The 20,158-nt window shown below is 47.7% G+C and overlaps 1 long non-coding RNA gene across 8 annotated transcripts in view; it reads left to right on the forward strand.

Annotated features, from left to right (window-relative positions):
- The window catches only part of LOC109450353 (single-pass membrane and coiled-coil domain-containing protein 4), a 64,573-nt gene that overhangs the window by 38,393 nt on the left and 6,022 nt on the right, over window positions 1–20,158 (forward strand). For 3 of the 8 annotated variants that reach the window (XR_012497435.1, XR_012497433.1, XR_012497431.1), the window contains exons 2-3: window positions 2,407–2,484; window positions 15,496–15,572. This is a non-coding gene — a long non-coding RNA (single-pass membrane and coiled-coil domain-containing protein 4). Of the gene's footprint in view, window positions 1–2,300; window positions 2,324–2,406; window positions 2,485–15,495; window positions 15,573–20,158 lie in introns of those variants that run through there. The other 5 variants (XR_012497438.1, XR_012497437.1, XR_012497432.1 and 2 more) reach the window with 3 other exon arrangements.

The raw sequence follows: 20,158 nt of genomic DNA on the forward strand, positions 1-20,158 counted from the left end.
GGCCTTAGGAGAGAGACGAAGAGGGAGATTACACACACACACACACACACACACACACACACACCCGGCAGTGAAGTAGAAGAGTGATGTGGCCACAAACCAAGGAATGCCAGCAGCCACCAGAAACCGTAAAAGGCAAGGAACAGATTCTCCCATAGAACCTCTGGAGGGAGTGTGATGCTGCCCACACTTTGATTTCAGGCGTCTGGCCCCCAGAATGTGAAAGAATACATTTCTGTTGTTTTATGCCACCCAGTTTGTGGTCATTTATTATGGCAGCTGCAGAGAACTCAGGTACCTGTCAGTGCTCTGTTTAATAAGTCAGTTCCACTGATCATGTGCTTGGCTATGCAGCAATAGCATATGTTCAAATGTGTCTGAGGTTCTCTTAATCTCTGCACTTATCTTGTGAACAGAAGCAGAGTTGGTGGATGGCACCAGTTTGCAGACCACCCTTTGAATGCCATCGGTGTGGTCTTCCTCCCTTGTGTTATAGATGAGGGCACTGAGGCTCAGAGAGGAAATGGTAGGGCTGGTATTGGAGCACAGGTGCCTCTGCTGCTTGGAATGAATAGATGGCTGTGGCACCAGCCTCCTGGGGGCTGGGTCTGGGATGAGCAGACAGGAGAACTGCCTTCTAGCCTGTTCTGCAGGCCAGCAGGTGTCCCTGTTGCTATTCTGTACCCTGCGTGAAAGCTGATGCTCCAGTGAGCCCCTGGGGCACGGAGCTGCCTAGAAGGCCCAGAAGCCAGAGGAAACTTGTAAAACCTTTGCTGCAGCTAATGAGCCAACAGCAGCAGGCAAAGGATCCTGTCAAGGGGAAAAGGTCAACTTAATTGCTGTCGACTGAATTTCCAGCCCAGTGCTTCAGTCCTTGTGGTTTGGGTCATATTTTCCCTCTGTAGCCCAATTTTACCTTTCTTCATTTGGTGAATAATTATCGCTTAGAGAATATGGAATTAGACTACAGTCATCTTGACTCTTATGCTGCTTGGACAATGTCCAGCCCACTTACCTTGGTGTTCAGGGGCCCGTGAAGAAGTTCTCCTTTCCTGCCCTGCCTCCCACCCCTCCCTTTCATACACCTTAACCTTGGAACTTTACCAAAGTCATCCTTCCCTGGTAGAGAGGACTTTGAAGAGGTTAGACTCTTGAAGCCCTACAGGAGGTGAGTTCATGGGGGACCAACTCAAGAACCAATGGAAAAATGTGGCAAGGGGATAGAGGGCATACATCTTTGAAGATCTCAGGAAAGAGACGTTCATGTTTACTAAAATAGACTATCAAGGCAGTACACACAGCTAGTACGAGTCACTGGCCTGTGAGCTGTGTCATCTGCTCTACCATCCAGCCCAGCTGAGCCGCCACATAAGCAAACCGGGCAAGACCAGAAGAAAAACCTCCCAGCTGAGCCCAGCACTCATTGCTGACGCACTAAACCATGAGCAAATAAAATATTTATTGTTTAAGACACACAAAAGGCAGCATGATAAATCAAGACTTATCTTTGAGTTATTACACTTCTTATTTTAGCAACGATGGGCATTGTATAGTTACTCAGTTATTCCTTGCTTGCTGTGGGTACTTTTCAGTACTTCTCACCTTTCTATTTTCAGTGTAATTCTTATTTATTTTGTTTTGTTATGGATAATGCTCATATTAGGAGTCCCTTTTGTCCAGTATCTGGGCTTCCATCTTAATATTTAATAGCGCTGGGGTTTTATGAATTATTTATTGGATCTATTCTCTGGGCCTCACACACATCTCTGTCTTCCTTTCTTCTCACATGTGGGACAGGAGTGCAGAGGCCAAGATCACTTTCTCTCATCTTCTTCTATTTTTTTCCAAGGCTTTGTTTCCGAAGCCTCTTTCTTCACCCTCTACTTTTGTTTCCTTTTTTCGTCCCAACCCTGGATCTCATCTTCTTCTTCTCATTTTTTTGGATCTCTTATTCTTAAATCAGTGATTTTTGGTTGCAAGGAACAGAAATGCTCTCAAGCTATCGTACGTTAGTATGGGGTTTGTTGTAGGAATCTCAGGAATCGCAGGGAGCAAAGCCTGACCCGCCTGCTGGGAACTGAAGCAGGAAGGCCCCTCTAACTTGGGCTGCGTGGCCCTGCTCACCTCCTATCTATCTGTGTGTGTGTGTGTCTCTGTTTTCTGGTTTGGGGCTCACCACTTCCTGCCCGGTTTGCATGTCTTTATTCTCAAATGAGTGAAGCAGGGACGGAGGGAGACAGTGTGTCTGACAGTGACAAATGTCCATCCCCAGTCAGTCAGTTGGGGGAGGAGAGCCATGTGACAGCCTTCTCAGCATGGACTGGTGGGGGGGTTTGTCCCAAAAAGGGGTGTGTGGAGAAGTAGCTCCCCCAAACCTATTTACCTCTTCTTCTGATTTCTCAACAGAAAAAACTCAAGTCACCTCTACTGGAAATCCGTTTGCTTGAAACTATAGAAACAGCAGTTCCTGAAGTTGAAGAAAAGGTAAGTAGGAGTCAATTTGTGTCTACTAAAGTTGTCTAATGAGGGAACCCATGTTTGGGGAGGGATTACCGTCCCTGAGTTGCCACAGACGTGCCTGGGTCTGCGTGTATTATTTTACCCCTCCTCTCTGCCTGGCCATGTTCCTCTTCATCTTTCAAGGCCTTTCTCAAATGCTGCCTCCTTGGGAATGAAGCCTTTGGGATTCCCTCCCTCTGGCGGTGACTTCTCCTGCCTTTGAACCCCTACGATACTGTCTGCGTCTTACTGGCCTGTGTCCTATGGGCTTTACTGACTGATCTCGTGCTCCTCTGACTGATCTCCCGTGGCTGTACTGAGTGTGGGGGCTCCTTCTCCGGGGTCTCCCCATCTGAGCATTTCCACACTTGATCCTCGTTGCTTGATTGTGTGTTTTCCCAGTAAGCTCCTCAAGGGTGTATCTGAATTGTGCCTGGGACACAGTCGATGCTCCATCAACGTTTATTGAATAAACAGTGAGTCAGCCTCCCCCACTAGACCGTCAGTTCCTGTGTTGGTTCCGTTTCTACCTCCACCACTCCATCCTTCTAGGGCCTGTACTGTAAATCATTCTCAAATCAATTCTGTTCCTTGAGCATTCGTCAGAAATCGCTCATCTCTGGTTCTCCTTTGCATCTTGGCTTTCAGTGAAATGAAGCTAATAGCAAAGCTTTTGTTTCTGATTTTTCTTTTTCATGGGCAATTTGGGACTATGTAAAGAGCAGTAATCCAGAAGCTGGAAGGGAAGGGAGGTGACAGGTGGGTCAGGAAACTGGTGACATGGGAGCATAGCTCCCAGCCTGCCTCTGCCTCCCTGTGGCTGGTGTTGAATAGGGGATGCATGAGGTTGGGGTTGGGTCATGACGTGGTTGTGGTCCCTCCTTTTCGCCAGGTGGCATCCGTCTGGGTGATCTTCCAAGCTGCTTTGTCAAAGGACAGTTGCAACTTAACCCACCTCCCTACTTCAGATCTTTTAGCTTTAAGTGAGTGAGTCAGCAGGTTCCTTGTTTCAGACTGTTTGTTGCACCTGCTAAGTGTGCAAGACGTTCCTTACTAATTCAGTTTTGTTGGTCACCTCCTTCTTAGAGGACTTGCCCCAGCTTTTCCTCCCTAACGGTAACCAGCAGCCTTCTCTTCCAGGTGCAGACTTCTTCCCCTTCTACACGGTGCTTCTATACATGTCGCCAGATTTCCTTTTCCCACCAATTCTAGCACACAGGCAGGGGCCCATGGTCACATTTCCTTTTCAGTCAGGAAACAGACTTAGCAGTTAGATATTTCACATGGCGTCACATTGCCAGTGTGAATGGCGTTTTCTCCTCTGCTCCATCTCGGTCCTTCCCCTTGGAAGCCAGTGCTGCCATCACAAAAACCCGGGGGCTCTGTCTCTCCCCTGTCTCTTACCCACCTGAGTGCTCCTTTCAGGGAGGGGAGCCTTGACCTTCTGTTGAGAGACGCATTCTGACCCTGGTGTTTCCCCCCACCCACTGCCAGGCCAAGTTCTTGAAAAAATAGGGATCTGTAGATATCTTCCTGAGACCTTCCAGTTAGTCTTGTAAGTTTGTTTTTTTTTGGTGTGGGGGGGGGGGCTTATTTAAATGCAGGAAATTTAATTAGTTTACATTAATGCTGCACTGTCTTACTCTGTGAGTAAACTGGAGGACACTAACAAGGGTTTGTTCAGCTTAATCTAGCTGTATCTAATAATGTTCTCTCCCTCCCTTCTCCTTTAAATAATTGCAAATGGTTCTATCAATCAAGGAGGCAGAGCACAGTGCTTTATTACCATGTGGAATTGTTTAGTTAAATGTGATTTTTTTTAAATGGCTCAACTTTTAATTAGAAAGCAGATTGTCGATGACATTTTGATTTGTCCTTTGATGGGGGAATTGGAAAATATACTCATCGCGATAGGAAACCAGGTTTTGGTCAGGAGACATGTTAACTTAAGAACAGGATGTGATTTCAGTGAGTCATTGTTTTTCTAAAATAGGCCATCTCCTCTGGTCTTTTTGTTGAGAGACCTTCCTCTGCATCTGATGCCACCTTAGACCCACATTTTCCTAGGGGAGACTCTGACTTGGAACCCCCTAAACAGGGTGGTACTGACGGTATACTGTCAGGGCACAAGACTAGATACGAAGAGCCTTCTACTGGCACTTCGGGAAAACTCCAGTATCAAGAAATCAGCAAACCTATTATGTGACACTTGTAATCGAAGAAAATAGGCTACATACTTTACTTGCCATGGTGGTGTGATGCAAATACCATTTTACTGTTAAAAGTTACTGTTTTCTTAACCCCAGTGTGGTATCTGTGTTACTACTGAGGGTCATCACAGAGGCAGCCTGTATGTGTCTTGGCTGAGTTTGGCCCCCTAGGCTCCTCACGTGGTGCACTCACCTTGGCTGGCACAGAGGTGGACATCGGAACACCCTAAGAGGAGGGCATGAAGGGTCACCAGTGTGAATGACTCTGTACTTTGTAGCACTTTTTATCCCTTTTATAGCAGTTAGTGAACTTGGGTATTAGCTCATGGGCACCTCAGTCTTAATGGGTCCAAATATTCACTCTTGGTCTCCTACCACATCCCCTTTCCAGACCTCCCTTCCCCCATCTCATTAAGGTGCACAGCTGTTAACTCGCTTTTTCAAGCCAGAAACTGGGGAGTCACTCACCTTTCTCTTCCTCCAAATCGCCAAGTCCTAGCGATGCTTCTCCTAAAGTAGATCTTGAATTCACTTGCCACCTACCACATCCACCTCCAAGTCCAATGACAATGTCATTTGCCTCTGTTACTGCAAAGGCCTTTGAACTGGCTGCCCTGCTTCCACTTCCCCTCCGTTCTGTTCATCACTTTGGACCCAGAGTGAGCTTTGTAAGTACTGGTCATACAGTTCACTCCCTTGCTTAAACCTGTAATGACCTCCGCCCGCACTTGAATGAATTCCATACTCCCAGCGTGGTCCATGCAGAGGCTATGTCACCAGGGCCCCAAACCTGGCTCAAGGTCCCACAGCAATGTTATCACATTGCAGCGGCTTGTAAGACACTTCTCCCTTTCGCTGTTGACTTCCTTGGCAGATTGCAATGGCTTTGATTTTCCAAGGGCAGTAAAATAACTGTCAGACTCACAAAGATGTGCTTAAAATGGATGTCGTGTTCTGGAAGATGGTACAGGGAGTGATTTGTTCCTCCAAACTCCAGAATATCAACTCTTACAACACAGGGGTGGACCACGATTTCATTTGAAACCTTAATAAGTAAATAACCAATATGTAATCAACTAAAATTCGAATGCCCAGGCTCCTTTCCAAGTAGCCCCCTCACCAAATATTTTGATATAAAAAAATGTATACAACATTTTAGCTCAGGAAATAACAAATGAAACTTGATTCCAGATTGTAGAAGAAAAGACTGACTTTCTACAGGGGAAAAAAGAAACACACTGAGTATTAGTACCCAGCTTTCCTTTTAAAACACATTTTAGAAGGAAATATGTTCACAAGGAACGTGCTTTTTTCCCCTTACCCTTGAGCTTTACTTTTGTGTGTATGTTTGTGAAACCATGTACACATACAAACACACGCCTGAAATGGGAATTCTGTCCTAGTTGAGTGAGCCTCTCCATTCTCCTCAGGCCTCCCATTCTAGGCAGTGAATGGGAATTCCGGAATTCTAACTTTATCTTCGGTGTACTCTAACCTCAAATGAAGACAACTTTTCTATGATCTTGAATTCGAGGTTTTTTTATGGTACCAGTTTGGTGGGTCAATCTGATGAGTTCCAAGCAAAGGATGTAATGGGAACACCAGACAACTGAGGGACCTTCATACAGTGTGACGCACACTGTGGTGGAATCAATGACCAGGAGTCATGGGGCACAGAGATGGGCTCTCACTCACTCTGGGGGCTGAAATGCTTTCAACAGTATGTGACCTTTGAGATGGGTCTTGAAAGAGGAGTTTGCCAAGTGGAAGGAGTGACTGGGAGAAAAGAGGTGGAAGTCGGCAATTGAGATGTGGACGGAGGTCTGGGAGGCCAGCAAGACCATGGCGTGCCCGTGGGTCTGCACGAGGACTGAAGGCCTCGGGCGGGAGAGTGGGGCTGAAAGGCAGGCAGTGGAACACTCCTGGGCAGCCTCACACTGGGGAGTAACTGGATCAGATTTGTCTTTTTTTTTTTAAGATTTTTTTTTTGTTGGGGAAGGGCAACAGGACTTTATTGGGGAACAGTATGTACTTCCAGGCCTTTTTTCCAAGTCAAGTTGTTATCCTTTCAATCTTAGTTGTGGAGGGTGCCGTTCAGCTTCAAGTTGTTCTCCTTTCAGTCTAAGTTGTGGAGGGTACAGCTCAGCTCCAGGTCCAGTTGCCGTTTCTAGTTGCAGGGGGCACAGCCCACCATCCCTTGTGGGAGTTGAACCGGCAACCTTGTGGTTGAGAGGATGCGCTCCAACCAACTGAGCCATCCGGGAGCTCAGCAGCAGATCAGCTCAAGGTGCCATGTTCAATCATAGTTGCAGGGGGCGCTGCCCACCATCCCTTGCGGGACTCGAGGAATTGAACTGGCAACCTTGTGGTTGAGAGCCCACTGGCCCATGTGGGAATCGAACCGGCAGCCTTCGGAGTTAGGAGCATGGAACTCTTAACTGCCTGAGCCACCGGGCCGGCCCCAGATTTGTCTTTTTTTTTTTTTAATTTTATTGGGGAATATTGGGGGACAGAGTGTTTCTCTAGGGCCCATCAGCTCCAAGTTGTTGTCCTTCAGTCTAGTTGTGGAGGGCTCAGCTCTCTGGCCCATGTGGGAATTGAACCAGCAACCCTGTTGTTCAGAGTTCACACTCTAACCAACTAAGCCATCCAGCCACCCCCAGCTTTGTCTTTTAACGCAGGGATTCGGTAGGCTCAGTCTCTACTTCTAACGTGTCTCCGAATGGCAAGAGAATGGTGATTCGAGTCTAACACACAAGTTCTTTTATCAGACTTCCAAGTTTTAAGGTACAACTACGGGCTACCTACCAGTAATCACAAAGACATTATGGAAGGTTCCTGAAATGTGATTGGTATTAAATCACTGCCCTTGCTGGAGTTTGTGGATGACTGTTTCATATTTCACTGGGAGTCCGCTGCCTTGCCAGGCTCAGCAGTGGTGCGTTTCAGGCTTCTGTGGAGCGTGGGCTTGCACAGGCCATTGGACTTCCTGTAGATCTTGGAAATGACCCTCTAACAGCACAGTGTCAGTGCCATCTTGAATCTGTGACAATTTTTTATTGCTAGGAATCGAGATGTTAATGATCAGTTACTGTTAGCTTGGCTTTCTCGTGACTAGTTTAGTGTGATTGGTTGGTTGGTAATAACCTTGAAGTGTGAAGTGATGCATGTGTACATCAGGGATGTGTTTTGGCTTAAGAGTGTCCAACAACTAGTCCTTCAACATGTGAGGTTTACATGAATCATCTCTACCCCTTTGCTAAAGATGTATGTATGCCTCTCACATCTGCTTCTATAGTGATTCTTTGCGATCGTTACCACGTTATGTTGTGCTGGTGAGGGGAACGTGTGGGATGGGTAAGTTGTAGCGTCCTTTGCCCTGTATGCATGGGCACTGATTTTAGAAGGAGTTAGAAGTGTTTATACTATTTGGGGCTCAAGAGAGTGGTAAGGTACGGTATGGCAGGGAAGCGCAGGTTAGGAGGCTGGTGCAGCATCCTGTGAACGAAGATGAGGGTCTGACCTAGCGGTAGTGGGGGTGGGGAAGGGGGGAGATGTTTCGGAGATGGTTAGGATAAGGGACTGGGAGGACTTGGGAAACAGTGTGAGGTAGGGAATGGGGGAGAGGGAGGCATCCAGTAAAACCCCCAAACTTCTGGCTTGGGCAACATTAGTAGGAAGAACAGGCTTGTATCATTCAGCAAAGACTTACTGAACCCCTGGTGGGCAAGGCATACAAAAATGATTAGCTCTTTAAAAAGGCAGAACAGAAGAAGGGCTCTTTTCAAGGCATAAGAGTAGGTAAAAAGGTAATTAGTTTTGAGTAAGGGAATCAGGGAAGTTGTCTCCGTGGTGGGTATGTAAAGCTGGCCAAGATGAGGAGACTTGGGTGTAGGCATATGCTGGCTTGTCCTGCCACTGCTGCAGAGGGACAGAGAGAGGTATGACTGCTTGACATGATGGAGGGGGTGGGCTTGGGCTTGACACCCAGGACCTGGAAGGCCAGGCCAAGTGTGCACTGCATTTGGTGGCACTGGTGGTCACTGAAGGCTTTTTAGTTAGGGAACTAATATCAGACCTTGGCTTAAGTGAAATCATTCTGTCTGGAGGTTGAGGAATCAGAAGGTTGGAGGCAGGAGGGCATGTGCGTGAGAGAGAGACATGAGGACCTCAGTGTCACCAGGGAGAGCATGCAGGCTCAGAGTTTGGGGTGTGTACCTGTGTCTGTGCCGTGTTCATTTCATTTGGATATGGGATGGATATAGAATCGAAAGTCAGTGCAGAAGGAGAATAATCTGCTCCTAAGTAAGCAGTGAAACAAGATGGGGGTGGGGCTGGTGAGGGAAGGCGTTTGAAGGTGGTGTGGAGACCCCTCCCTCACTTAGGTGACTGGGTTTGCCTTAGTTAACAGTGACCCGCCATGGTCTGTGGGGACTGAGCTCATTGCTGGCCTGGGGCACTCTGCAGAGAGGCCACTGGCAAAATCAGCAAACCTTGAAAGCCTTGTTTCGGGCGCTTTGCCCAAACCATCCTCATCAACTGGTCTGTTTGGTAAACCAGTGTACAGTTCAGCAAAAAAGGTGGCCTTTAGGTTAAAGATTAAAGGTGTATCACTTAGTGATAGATGCAATTTCAACAGGCACGTTCATTGTCTGATGGAGTCATTCTCCTTCCCCCACCCCAAAACCCACCCTGCGGAGACTCCCGAGGATATTGACACAGTGCTGTGTAAATATTTGATAGCAACACAGTTTACTGCCTGCCTTTCGGAGAATATTTGAATTTTGGTAGCAATCAAAGCCTACGGTGCAGCACAAACGATAGGCTTAGAGACCTTTGCCAGGGGGTTTGTAGAGTCCTTTTTGGTTGATCTTCTGGCTTCTGCTCTTCTCTCTCACTGGACCTTAGCTGCGTGCCCTAGTCGGCTGTGGTTCCTGAAAACCTTTCAGGCCTGGCTCTTCCTCAGGGGCTCCGCCCTCCCCGTTCCCTGCCGGGGTCCCTTCTCCTCCTAATTCTGCTTTAGGCCTGTTCTTGCTTTTCCTTCAGGCCTCTGCTCTCTAATCAGAGATGTGGTCCCTTGTTACACTCTCTGTATGACAGCACACCCCCTCCTCCCTGTCACCTTATGCTGCTTTGTCTTTCTTCGTAGCGCTTCACTCCTTGACATATTACGGACTGACTCATCTCTGTCTGTCTCCTGCTTTATTAGGGTGTGTGTTCCGTCAGATGGAGAATTTTGTCTTGTTCATTATTCCATCCCCACTGCCAGGACAGTGCCTAGCAGCACCTCAGGTTGTCCTGTGTGTGGTGAATCAGTGACTGGTCAGATGCAGCAGTCAGTTAATCACCCGGCATATTCACAACAGTTCACTGGGCCTGGCATGTAATAGGCACCCAGTGAGTGACTGAACGAATGAATTGGCGAGTGAACGGCTGTGCAATTGGCTAGTCCTGAGCACTGAGGTGCTCAGCAAGTGTTTGCTGAACAAACGAATGGTTGAGCGAGCTTGTCCCTGTCTAGCGGAGGCTGACCCTCTGGATGGACTGAGCCCCCAGCTTCCTGATTTGGGAAGGCCCAGATGCATGGTGTTGGGTGCGCGTGTGGCTTGTGTGTATTTGCTAATTCAGTCAATACCTCGCTCTTTCTCAGTATGTCTGCCATCAGCTGGGCTCTGTCATTAACTTGCTGCAATGTAGCATAGAGATGAATTTTTCATTTTAAACATGCCATAAACAACCGGCGCTTGTGATATCTTGGTTGTTAATGAAGTTCAGGCCTAACAGAACATGAGAACTGTCACACGTCGAGGGAGACAAGGGGCTGTTAGCCCCTGCCGGGCCACAGATGCGCGAGGACAGGCTGATGACTCCTGGCAGAGCTGTGGTTCTCTCCTCTCAGGGTGCACCACAGAGTGAGGGCTGCGCTCGGGCTGAGTGTCTGCAGCTTCCTCTACAGTCATGTTTTACCCAAAGATTTGGAGGAAATAACACTTAAAGAATATTAAAGCAAATACGGATGTTGGTTGGAGGAAAACTCCACATAGCTTAGTGGTGAAGAGCAAGGCTCCAGAACCAGACTGTCGGGGTTTCTGTCTATTCACCACTGGCTTGCTGTGTGGTCCTGGGCAACTTACACAACCTCTCCAAACCTCATTTCATGCCTAAGATGTGACGCAGGAGAGCCTGCGGCAGCGGATGTTGTCAGCAGTGAGTGAGAGTCACAGAGGCTTCATCACAATGCCAATTGCATCGTAAATAAACAAGGGCTAATGTTATATATGATTGCCTGACATTTTAAGACAAAAGAGGAGACAAATGAGATTTTATTCTTGCAGCGAATCTGCCCCAGACCTGGCCTCCAGGGATGAGGGTTCACTCACCTCTGCCAATTTGAAATGGAAAAGTTAACAAAGCACTGCCGTAAAAAACCCATCGCGTACAGTTGGCTGGTCTGCATGTTTCTACAAAAAGTTCCCCAACCGTGCCTTAATCTCGAGCTGTCACAGAGCTGAGCTGGCGTTCACAATGTGATAAATTAAGGATGCTTACTTTTTTAGTATCTGTTGTCTTCAAGTACTTAATTGAATAGCAGATGAAGTTGAAGAAATGTACCGGTTTGGATTAAGAATTGCCATTTAAGGACGGAGAGTCCTTAGAAGAGCTTGTAACTTTTCTGAGGGCTTTCACACGTTATTTCCATTGCATTCTCATAACAGCCGCCTGTTATTCATCAAGGTAGAGAAGGCTGCGGGGTGGAGAGAAGCTCCAGTAACTCTTGGGTGCATCTCTTTCATCTAATTCCCGAATCCCGTTTGCAGCATCCCGTTAGCCTTTTGGTTTCTCCAGAGATAGAGAGCTCCCTGCGCCCAGAGCAGTCCAGTCGCTCCCTGTAACTTCTACCCACTGGTTCAGGTTCTGTCTTGAAGGGCACAGCTATTCCTAGCACTTCTCCAACACGGAGCTCATGCTCTTTTTGGTGTACAGACCTCTCGACTTAGTGTTTCCACAGGTTCTCCCGGGAGCATGATTTCACCATGGAGTCGCCCTCACTGGTGGGAGATGTTCTTAATCCAGTGTTTATCAACTGCAGGTCATACCATAGCCCATTAACTGACTGTGAAATCTTTCTTAGTGGATTGTAACTGGCATTTTTTTTCTAATGAAATAAAAAAAAAAGAAATTATCATTTTGTGTTGTACCTAGTAAGCTTATGTATTACCTTGTAAAACTTTGGTTTCCGTTTGTGTGGTGTGCACTGCTCCTAACTCTAGTTCTGTGCATTATACCTTCTCATACGCCATTGTTTTGGGCCCTCTTACAGGAATTTCAGGTTCCTTCTTTTCTGTTTAGCTGTCGTCTTTGTCCTTTCCACGGTTCACTTTGCTCCAGGTCAGCTGGTTAATGCAAACGTGTGGTGCTGGAGGCTGGATCACTATTAATTTGACTTTAAAGCTCCTCTGTAAAGAAGGTCCGTGGGCGGTCCAGGGTTAAATAACTGGTACTCCGAGACCAAATCAAAGATCCACCAAAGGCCCTGCTTCCAGCTGTGTCCTCACAGGTCTTCAGGGAGAAGCGTTGGTAGTTGGTAGTTGAGAACCTGCAGAACTTTGTGTAATCCTGGGGCAGGTCCTGGAAAGCCAGGATTTCCTCAAGATGGGAAGAGCCTCCTTTGCTTCTGATTCTTGGAAGGAGCATGTGAGGACCCGCTTGCACTCACATGGGCTTGTTTGTTCTCTGATATGAGCAGGAGAGGTGTCATCTTGTCACATCTTGGCCTGAGAAATGTGACAGCAACTGGAACTGAAAGGGGAGAGGCATGGCTTAGAGGAAAGAGCCCAACTGAGACTCCAGCTGAATTTTCAGATCCTGAAGTCTGTGTGTGTGTTGGGAGTGGGGTGTGGGGTATGGGAGAGGGGTGTTTCTCGGACAGGCCACTAAAGCTCTTTGAATAACAGCAGCGCTTCAGATGCCAGGCCCTGTGCCAAGTGCTTTTGTAATCTCACAGAATCCTCACATTGTCTTTCTCTCCCTTGGTAACACTGGCCTGACAAAACCCCTGCTCTGGTTAAATCTGACATCACCCACCCCCCTGTACCTGCACCTGCGCAGTTGGTGCCACCCTGACTCTCCTTGCTGTAAGATCTGTGACCTCTGACCACAGGAGGGCCCTGTGCTGGTGGTGGGTACATGGCAGCCCTCTGATGCATTTGTTCTCCCCTCCTGGACGGCTAGTGTAGAGCTTCTCTCTTTTCAGACTTCCAATGTCTCCATCTTCCTGCCTCCTATGCTGATAACCTTCTTTCCACTTCACGGAGAACCGGTGAGAACTTGCACAGACTCCCACTGCCACATCGGGCCCCTGTCTGGGGTGAACCCCAACTGGTACTCCAGAACTGGCTCCATCAGTTCCTTTTCCTGCCTCCTCTTGGTCCATTTCCCCCCCGTAGTGCACACGTTCTGTAACTGCATCAACAAACAAACAAAACAAAACACATCCTCATGCACTCTTCTAATTCTGACCCTGTTTTTCTAATACAGTCATGTATGACCTAATAGCATTTCCGTCAACAATGGACTGCATATACTTCGGTGGTCCCATAAGATGATAATGGAGCTGACAATTTTCTGTTGCCTAGTGATGTTGTCAGGCATTGTAATGTTGTAGAGTATTCAGTACAGTAACCTGCGTCCAGGCTTGTAGCCTAGGAGCAGTGGGCTCGGTCATACAGCCGAGGTGTGTCGTGGGCTATGCTATCTAGGGCCGTGTAAGTGCACTCTGTGCTATTTGCACAACGAAATCGCCTAATGACATGTTTCTCAGAACATATTCCCATCATTAACTGACGCATAACTAATGATGATGAAGATGAATGATGACGCTACCTAATACGTAGTTTTTAGTATGTTCCAAGCATTATTCTCATACATGAATTCATCAGGTTATTATCCCCCATTTTTCAGCTGAGAAATCTGAGGCACAGACAGATTAAGTCACTTGCCTGAGGTCACAGGGCTGATAGGTGGCAGAACGGGCGTTTCAGCGCAGGCGCTTGGCCTCTCAGTCCTGTTTGCAGAGGCGTTGCCTGCCTGTGGCCTCCAGCCTCTCTGCTCCGTTCCGCTCTGGGACCTCCTCAGATCGTTGCCCCTCCCCACCTCTCCACCAAAACCGTTCTCTCAAGTCACCGATTGCCTAAACGTGACCAAATCAAATGAAGACGCTGGTCTTCTTCCTCAGGACACTTCCTGCACTTGCCTTCCAAGACACCACACTCCTCCTGCTTGTCTTCCTTTCACACCTTTTTAGTCTCTTTTACTAGCTGCTCTTCAGCTCCCCAAGACCTAAACATTAGAGGGGGGGCTCGGTCCTCAGCGCCGTCTCTGTGTGTGCTCAGTGACCAGCCGCCAGGCTTTCTGTGCCGACGGCCCCCGACCTTCCTATTCCAGCCCAGCTCTCGCCCTAAACCAGACTCATGCCTCCAACGCCCTGCTCCGTGCAGGCTGCTCCACTAGGAACGTCCGATAGGATCTCACGTTTGACCCGTCCAAGCCTCCCACACACCCACCCCAGGCCCCCTGCACCTTCCCTGCCTCCCTAAGTGGCACCTCCATGCTTCCACTTGCTCAGGCCACACAGCCTTAGTCCATTTTCTTTTTTCACACACCAGTTCTAGTCTGCTGGTAAATCATGTTGACTCTACCTTCTCAGTGCCCTCAGGAGCTGACCGCTTTTTACCACATCTGCTCTGCCCGGGACCCAGCCGCCGTGGCTGACCTGAATAATTCAGTAGCATCTTTGGGGATGTCCTGCCTCAGCCCTTACCCTCTGCAGTCAGTTGTCCCTCAGTACTCATTTTAAGTACAAGCAGAGCCCTCACAAAGTGACAACCCCCTTGGGTGTAAATGTCTATTACATTGTTTTGTACACATGAAACTAATAATAATAATAATAAAAAAGGGAATAAATAAATAACTAATACAGGCAGAGCCCTCTGATGGCCACCTTCCCGCCCTCTACCTGCTCCCTCCCACTCTGACCTCACCCCTCAGTGCTCCCTTCTGCCCTCTTCGGCCACGCTGGCCACTGTGCTGCTTCTCAGACATGCTGGGAGTGGGGGTGGGGGGGCTACCTCAGGGCCTTTGCACGTGCCCCGCCCTGCCCAGAAGGTCTTCCCAGGAATCTGCATGGGTCACTTCTCACTTCCTTTGAGTCTCTGGTCTAGTGTCACTTTCTCATGAAGCCTTCTGGGATTGGTTACTCTAAATGTACAACCTCTGTACGCCACCCCCCCCCCTTTATTTTTCTCTACAACACATAGCATCATCTGACACATATTCTGTTCGTTTGTTAGCTGTCTCTGCACATTCCCTGTAAATTACATGAGGCAACATTTTGCCTGTCTCACTGCTGTAACTCCAAAATGTCCCCTGACGTATAGCAGATGCTCGAAAAGTATTTGAAGCACAGGTATTTTTATCCCTGTTGTACAGAGTAATTGAAGGTCTGAGAGGTTAGTTGCTCAGGACCACACACCCTGGAAGTGCCAGGAGAGGGATTGAAACCCTGACATGAGCTTCATTGCTCTGTATTCTCCTTTCTCCTGTTAAAGAAGAACAGTAATACACAACATTCAGAGTTATTTTGCAGGTAAAGTGAGTGATGCCCAGGAAAGCACTTTGTAAACTGCATTGTGCCGAAGGAATGTTACTGATCTAATTTATTGAGAACGCTAGCTTTTAATGTCAGTATTGTTCAGTGACCCACCCAAAGGTTCTTTCATGTTCTCAGGGTTTTACTTAGGAGTAGCTGATACCGCTGCCACCAAATTACCTGTTTTCTTCTTCCTTCTGCGTTTGATGAGAGAGGTAAGTGCTTATGTGTTTGTGTCTGTCGGCTTGTCTGTCTGTCTGTAGCTCTGATTCCCCCACTGGCCGCCAGGTGGTCACGTGGAGAGCTCCCCCGACCTCTGTGGCTGTTCAGCAGTGGGAGGTGCTGGAGCTGGCATGTGTGTGTGTGTGTGTGTGCGTGCGTGTGCGTGTGGGGCTGTCATTGTTTGTGCATGTCTGTGGTCCCGGGGAAGGCGCTCATGTGATCAGCAGGTGCTTAGCGGTGTCAGGAGTCCCATCTTGCACAGTTCTCCTGGCAGCCTGCCCGCCCCTGCCCCCACTCTGCGACAGACTGGAGTGAAGTGATCACAGGCCCATTATGGCTAAATACCAGGGACATAAAATTAAGCAAGCCTACTTGCTGAACCGCAGAGCTGCTGCTCTCTCTCAGTTTTTGTTTCCCTGAACCCAGGGCAGCTTCCCAGGGTCATGGCAGAGAGCGAGGAGCAGGTCAGCCCTTCTAATGCTCATGGTACGATAATAACGCAGCTATGAGGAGAGATGGTGGCGATCCCCCCACATACACCTTTCTTGTGTGTTGTTCATTCATTTGCATTTCTGATTATGAAGTAGGAGAAAAATACAGCCATTTTCTTAGCGAGCACCGTAACTGCTTATTCTGAAGACTGGAGCTGTGGCACTTGAGGAAAGGCGGATGGCGTTGCGAGGCAGCGGGGTCTTTGGCCTCCATGCCTGGGCGGGATCTTCCAGGAGGAGCTGCCGCCTGGGCCTGGTATCTGTGTTCACATTGATTGTGCGGGGAGGTGGGGATGCAGTTGGCACAGTTTGCAGCCACTTAACATTGTCGCCAGGCCAGGTCATGCTGTGCTCAGCCGCCCTGCTCCAACAGCCTGGAACATCCCGGGGCCTTTGGAGCAGCCTGGCCCACCTGTGAATTCAAGCAGGATGTGGGCATCTTTAAACCCAGGATGACTGTCCAGCCTGGGGAGGGCAGGCAGACGTACCTTCCAGGAATCCGGCAGCGCTGGCTGTAAGGAGCAGGCTTCATCGGCTGCCGAGTGAGAACAGGAGGGCCTGGACTCCCTCTCACACACGCTTCCTGTGTCCTCAGCCTCCGGAGCTGATGGTCAGGAACCAGGCGTGGACCCTTGATTCTGTGTCCCATCATCCCATGAGCCTGGCCACCTGGAGGCAGCTGTGTGGGGTGGGAGGGGCACAGTTTCTGCGCTAGGTTTGAATCCCAGCTGCACTGCTGACTTGCTCCCTGGGGCCTTCCCTAAGCCTCAGTCCCCTTGTCTGCAAAATGGGATCAAGGCCACGGTCAGGTTTATGTGTTTGTAGAGGGCTTTTGTGCGGTAGCCTGCTAGATAGTGAACCTTCAGGAAGGGATGTCGACTGTTCTTAATTGTGGGGTGACTGGGAGGCCCTGTGGGGTCACTCAGAAAGGACTACTGGGCTTGGGAATCAGCTCTGAGTTTAAATCCTCACTCTGTTCATTCATTACGTACTTAATGAGTGCTTATTACGGCTTTTAACACTGGGCTTGAGACTGTACTGGTTTTTTAATAGTCTTTGATCTTGGGCAAGTCACCATACTTTTCTGACTCTCAATTTCTTTTGTAAAATACGAGGAAAATTACCTATCTTGCAGGACTGTGTTGACAGTAAAATTAGCATTGATAAGTGGTAGCTAGCTCATTTATTATTTTCTGCTATAACTTTTTCTACTCTAGAATAGCTATACTGTAACTATGGTGGGTATGTAAGATGAGTTGCTTGTCTTAAACTCTTCCAGCTTTGATATTCAATCCAGCAGGTATTAGTTGAGCACCTGTTACGTGAGAGGCATCATGCCTGCCCAGTAGACTATTATTACTAGCAAGACACGTTTGCCATCCCCGAGAAGCACATAATCCAGTGGGGGACATCAGAGACCCAGCCAGCTACGCAGTAGCCAGGGGTCAGTGTGGCAGTAAAAGTGTAAACTGAGTACTGAGACAGCATCTCGGAGGGAGCCATTGCTTCTGCCTGGGGAGGCTGAAGCTGAGGGCCATGCACCGGGGTTGACCAAGGATGAGAGACTGAAACCGGATGATGACGGTACAAGGGGAGAAGGGCATTTCAGCAGAGGTATGAGCGAGCAGGGTGGGAGCTCAGGTGTGTTGGTAGCTGTGGGTCACGTGGGGTGTGATGAGGCTGGAGAGATCTACTCGAGCTGGGTTGTAAAGGCTCGGAAGTCCTGCCATTGAGCATTGAGGCTGTGATGTGTAAAACTTGTAAGAGGGCAGAACACGTTGCTTCTTCTTGCGTGGGGCAAGCATAGCACTGTCCAGTAAAAGTGTAATGTGAGCTGTTCATGGAATTTAAAATTTTCTAGTAGCCACGTTAGAAGAGTAAAAAGATATCACCACACACCTGTCAGAATGGCTGTCATCAGTAAGTCAACAAATAACAAGTGCTGCTGAGGATGTGGAGAAAAGGGACCTTCGTACACTGTTGGTGGGATTGTAAATTAGTGCAGCCACTATGGAAAACAGTATGGAAATGCTTCAAAAAATTAAAAATAGCTTTGCCATATACAGTCCAGCGATTCCACTTCTGGGTATATGAAGAAAACAAAAACACTAATTTGAAAAGATATATGCACTCCTCAGCATTACTAGTAATAGCCAAGATATGGTAGCAACCTAGATGTCCATCAATAGATGAATGACTAAAGGAGATGTGATGCATGCATACGAGTACAATGGAATATTATTCAGCAATAAACAAGAATGAAGTCTTGCCATTTGCGACAATATAGATTGACCTAGGGGATATTATGCTAAGTGAAATAGGTCAGACAGAGAAAGACAAATACTGTATGATCTCATTTATATGTGGAATCTAAAAAGCAAGATAAATGTATAAAGAAAACAAAACAGAAACAGACCCATAGATACAGAGCGCAAACTGATGGTTGCCAGAGGGGAGGAGGTGGGAGGATGGGAATTGAAAAAAAGAATTACCTAGTGATCCAGCAATTTTACTTCTGGTTGAAAGCAGAGCCTCCACGACACATTTATTTACCCATTAAAAAAAGTGAACAGGTTTGGAAAGAGATTTTCTTTTTAGATTTTCATCTCAGCTCCATTATTTGCTAGCCTGGTGACTTTGGAAAGTTAGACTTTATTGTTGCTTAGTTTCTCTCTGCACAAAGTGGGGAAAAGTTTAAAAAAGAAAACAGTAAAAAGAATATAGATGAGATTAATTTTGATAATATATTTTATCTAGTACTCGTATATCCAAAATATGATTTCAACATGTAATCAGTATAAAAAAATGAAGGAGGTATTTGACATTCTCTCTTTCGGGAGTAAGTCTTCAAAATCCGGTGTGTATTTTTACCGCTGTACAGCTCACTTAGATCATAGCCACATTTTGAATGCGAGTAGCCCCATGTGGCTTATGGCTCGTGGCTCCGCTATTGGGCAGCACTGGTTTAGCAGGTTTGGGATGTGGGAGTTGGGACTGAGCTGTGTAATCCTGAACCTTCCCTCAACAGCTTGAACCAACTTTCTTCTGCCATCAAACCTCTGAACAAACCTGCCCAGCAGCAGATGGATAACTCTGTAGTTTTAGCAAGAAAAAGGGAAAAACCTGGGAGGATTTCATCATCTATGGGTTATATTGTGTATCTTCACTGGACAAACCTCCCCGGATAGCAAGTTACTATGTGCTGTTTGTTTGTTTGTTTGTTTGTTTGTTTTTCAATTAGAGTTGACAAACAATATGCTATTAGTTTCAGGTGTACAACATAGCGATGAGACATTTATATACCTTACAAAGTGATCCCCCTGATAAGTCCAGTACCCACCCATCCGATGCCATCTGTGTGCCATTTATTGAGCATCTGGTACAGCCTGTTCCACAGATGTACTAGATACTTCAGGTCATGCATTTTTCCCCCTCAAATTTTCAGTAACTCTCAAAGCAGGTTTTCTTATCCCTTTTCACAGGGGAGGAAAGTCAGGACATAAGAGATTCAGTACCTTGCCCAAGGTCATATAACTAGACCTGGCAGAGCTGATGCTCAAACCTGCATTGAAACCCTTGTACTTAACCTCTGTTCCTGCTGTTGCCCTAATAGGGTCCAACACTGTATATACATTATGACCTCTAAATTGGAAAACAAAATATACATCAACAATTTAATGTGTGCACATATATAGAAAAACAGGCAAGGTATATAATCAGAGAAAAATTGTCAACTTAAAACAATTCTGTCAGAAAGAATGTTCCCCTCTTTCTCTCTGCCTCTGCCCCCTGCCCCCACACACTGGGGACCAGTTGGATTGTCCAGTGCTGACCAGTTGCCATCGGTGTTGGTGGGGGAGGGGGCAGAGCAGATGGAACTCAAGTGTTTGTGAAGTCTTCTGTTGCCCTGGTTAGGGGAGCTAGAGGCAGCGGGGTGCCCAGGTGGCAGCTGCAGTCGTAGTGCTGGAGCTTGGCTGGTGGCTTCTCCGTCCCGCCGGGGCCGCCGTGTGAGCTTTGTCTTTGAGTTCTTCTCTGCCAGGGCCTCCTGAGCAAAGAGATGGCTCCAAAGTGGGTACAGGGCCGGGACG

Source organism: Rhinolophus sinicus, linkage group LG06 (assembly GCF_036562045.2).
Source record: "Rhinolophus sinicus isolate RSC01 linkage group LG06, ASM3656204v1, whole genome shotgun sequence".
Classification (NCBI taxonomy): domain Eukaryota; kingdom Metazoa; phylum Chordata; class Mammalia; order Chiroptera; family Rhinolophidae; genus Rhinolophus; species Rhinolophus sinicus.